Here is a 4,550-nt window from a genome sequence, read left to right as displayed (position 1 = left end):
GGCATCATACAACTAACAAACTGCTGAAGTTTGATCAAAATCAGACAATGTGTGCAAAAGTTGTTAGACACTTCCTGTTTCTCATTTCTCGCCATAACTTCATCGCCTCGCCACAGCCAAACCGTTCGAGATATAAAAAATCCCTTGTCAATTTTGCATCCCCAATGTCTTGAGATCATGTTGACTGAGTTTGGTGTCAATCGGTTTGAAATCCTCAGAGGAGTATCGCAAATTCCAGAGCATGCGTTTTCCACAAAAACATAAATAGCCAAACTATATTAATTAACATGAACAATAATTATATAGCATGCATTATTGTCAGTTAATATTCAAAACAAACATAAAAAAAATTAAGTTGTATCTGTTAAAATTAGTTAATGCACTGTGAACTAACATCAACAAACATTAATAAATTCTGTGAAAATATTTTGTTAATTGTTAGTTCATGTTAGTTAATGCATTTACTAATGTTTTGAATATTTCTCATGGGGATTTAATAATTTTTGACTTTTCAGTTTGATTTAAACTTCTTTTTTGGCACATTTTATCAGTAAAAGAAAACATGCCTAATAATTCTGCACTCCTGAATATAGGGATTTTCACGTGGAGCAGCATTTACTACACAGAGCCGTTGTTCACAGACAAGCTGCGCAAAACCACGATCATATTTTGCGCATGTTTTGCGCAGCTTGTCTGTGTCTATTTATCATGCAGCCCTAATTTTCATACTTTATTAATGATCAATTTATCATTTCTAAATTATTACGTTATTTACAAACCAGTTAATTAGGAGTTCATAAGATAATTTAGAAAGTGTAAGTAAATGATTAATAAACTATGCAAATGTATATTTATAAATCTTATTATTTAGAAACATGATAATAGTTGCTCAGTGTATTAATAAATGCTTTATTAACACATATTCCTGCTGTAATTCATGATTAAGTCAGGAAGTTATAAAACATTTAGTAGTTGCCAGCCATCTATTTTTTGTTATACCTTGTAAAGCATTTACAAAGGAGATTTAAAAGCTCATTAATCTTACAAACAGAAATGTTAAACAAACACAACACAGAGGGATACAGAACACAGAAATATTTTTTCAAGATTGGAAAAATGAAACTGTACAACTATTCACTCTGCAATTTCATAGAAAAAAATTAAAGTGTACAGTCGTACAGTTTAATTTTTTTGCATCTTGAAATAAATATTTCTGAGTTCTGTGTTATATCCCTGTATCCCTCTGTGTTGTGTTTGTTTATTTTTTCTGTTAGGAAGATAACTGAGCCTTTCAATCTCCTTTGTAATAGATATGCTTATAAATCAAGAACAAGGCATTTATAGCTGTATTTATAAACTGCTTATTAATGACTATTAATGTTGGGACAATGCTTTAGAAAGGATGAACTGACTATTTACTAATGCTTACCTAATGATTTATAGCGTGCAGTTATTAAAAAGTGTTACCAAAATTATGTTGTCAGTACCCTACAAATTAACTGGTATTAGGATTTTTTTTGTCCCTAAAACTGACAGAAAAGGATAAGGCCTAAGATATTTATTAAGCTGTAATGGGAAAAAAAACAACAACAAAAAATTACTGATTTTTTTTTCCTGGTGATTAAAGAGATGTTTAAAAGTTTCTTTCTCTCTCTCTCTCTCTCTCTCACACACCCACCCCTTCACTCACCCCCACTCTCAACACACACACACTCACCCACCTCCCCACCTCCCCCCCTTCCTCACACAGAGGCAGAGTGGCAGAGTGAGATCAGATGTCTGATAGTTTTTTTAATTTTCTCTTATGCATAGAGCATTGTAAAGTTGTGAAACTATGCATATTTCCTCAGAATGACTTGTTCTCTGTATGTAAAAAGTTTTGAAGTGTTTGGAAGCTGCACGTCAATAATATAAGACAATTACTGTTTCCTTTTTTACTGTTATTTTAATAAATCAAGACAAAGTTTGGTGTGTATATTATAATTCTCCTCTGAGGAGTATGCATTAATTCACAGCTATATTTTTCCAAAAATCCACATTCAAATCAAAATAGCCGACTTCCTGTTGGTCGTAGCTGATGACTGTAAATTAGAAAGTTGTGCATCTTGATGAGAACAATGTCTATACCAAGTTTGGTGACTGTAGCCAAAACTAATCCCCCATATTTGGTCAAAAGGTGGCGCTATAGAGTGCCTCTTCCACGCCCTTTTATGAGCTTTTGCCAGTGTCTATCGATCATTAATACTTATATGTCTGTTGAGGTTCATGAAATTCTAAGCATGTAATCTGCCTCAAAATCACTAGAAAAGAATATTCAAGTTTGACACGTTGCCATGGCAACAATATTTTAGATATCAATATCCCCTCAACAGTTTTACACCGGCCTTGTTTTGATATTATTCTGATGAAGTTGAAGCAAATCGAGTAAAAATAAGATGCTGAATTCAAAGCACTTTGAAAATGACACACTTCCTGCTGCCAGTTGGTGGTGCAATAACTTTGACTCATAATAGTCACATGTATGCAATCGGCATCATACAACGAACAAACCCCTGAAGTTTGATCAAAATCAGACAATGTATGTGGATGTTATTAGACACTTCCTGTTTCTCATTTATCGCTATAATTTCATCGCCTCACCACGAGCAAACCGTTCGAGATATCAGAAATCCAATTTAGCATCCCCAATGTCTTGAGATCATTTTCACTAAGTTTGGTGGCAATCGGTTGGAAACCCTCATAGGAGTATATCAAATTCCAGAGCATGCACTTTTTACACAGCCCTGAATAGCCAACTTCCTGTTGGGCGGAGCCTATGACATTCAGCGCAAAAGTTGTTCGGCTCAATAAGATCTATACGTCTACCAAGTTTCATATGAATATGTGCAAGCATGTGTGAGTTATACATCAAGTTTTCAGACTGTGTTCCAGGGGGCGCTGTAGAGCCCCTGTGCCCAGCCTCTGCGGCATCCTAATGACAGCAGATTCCAATGTGTGTGCCAATTTTCAAGAGTTTTTGAGCACGTTAAGGCCCCCCAAAAGCCCCGGATAGTCAGAAAAAAAAAATTATAATAATAATAATCCTTAGAAAAACAATAGGCCCCTGCGCCTTACTGGCTTGGGCCCTAATAATAATCCTTAGGGGATCAATAGGGCCCTGCGCCTTTCTGGCTTGGGCCCTAAATATAGCTGCAAGCAGCGATGGCGGGCCCAAGCCGTCAGTGCAAACGCCACCCCGGCATCAGGGGAACGGTGCACAGCGGGCACATGCATTTACAGTAACCTTTTGGCAGGTTAAGGGATACAGCAATGAAAGGGTTAATCCAAACGACCAAGACTGTGAAACACACACACACACACAGAACAATATATAAAAGTTTGGTAACACTTTACAATAAGGTTTCAGTTATTAACATTAACTATATTAATTAACATGAACAATAATTATATAGCATGTATATCTGTGAGCTGAACTGTTTTACTGTTACATCCATGAGATTATGTAAATTCAGATGAATGTCATGTCACAGGATGTCATAATTTTTAACATTATATAGCTATGTTAACATTAACAATATTTATATAGTATTTATGAATCTCAGTTATTATCATGTTCAAAATTGACTACTTCATTATTTATTAAAATTTATAGTTAATGCACATCAGTTACTGTACCTTGAACTAAGATGAACATTGTTTTTACCAACACAAATAAATACAGTAAAAACATATTTTTCATACTTAGTTTATGTTAGTTGTGAATTAACTAATGTTACAAAACTATATTGTTCATTGTTAGTTCATGTTAGTTAATGCATTACCTAATATTAACCTAAGAGACCTTATTGTAAATTGTTACCAACATGTTTTCTGATCTATAACCATTTTTAAAAATGATTTTAATAACCTATAAGCATTTGTGAAATAATTATATAAAAATATATTACCAGTAAAGTACAAATTAACTTTTTTTATGTATTTGTTTCTTATTCTAATTAATTGAACTTAGCTGTAAATTGTCAGACTTAAAATATGTATTATCCTATCAGTGAGAGAGGGTATAGTATATATTACATTTTTAATGATTTTTCTTTTAAAGATTAAAAAAAAAAGATTTTAATGCTCTATAAGCATTCTACAATAGACAATACAAGACAGTACAGTACATATCAAATAATTATATGCATTATTTTTCATTCTGATACACATAGAGGGTTAAAAGATTTTTAATCCTGTGACTCCATCAGGTGGTCATCCTTGGTATTACAGTCTTCACCTATAACCTGTAATGTGTGATAGTTTTAATTTTTTAGTGGACCCTGAGCATGATTAAATTATGACACTTAGCATGTTTCCTAAGAATGACTTGTTCTCCATATGTAAAAATTTTTGAAGAGTTAGGATAACGAACTTTAAAGATATGAGAACATTATTGTTATCTTTTTTACTGTTACTTTAATAAATTGCCATGGCAATACCGTTAAACATATCCAAAATCTGTTCACAATTTAGCATCTTCAGTATATTGGCATCATGTTGACAAAGTTTGG

Source organism: Sinocyclocheilus rhinocerous, unplaced genomic scaffold (genome assembly GCF_001515625.1).
Source record: "Sinocyclocheilus rhinocerous isolate Xijiao unplaced genomic scaffold, SAMN03320098_v1.1 scaffold2635, whole genome shotgun sequence".
NCBI classification, from domain to species: domain Eukaryota; kingdom Metazoa; phylum Chordata; class Actinopteri; order Cypriniformes; family Cyprinidae; genus Sinocyclocheilus; species Sinocyclocheilus rhinocerous.
Note: the sequence above shows the minus strand (reverse complement) of the source record.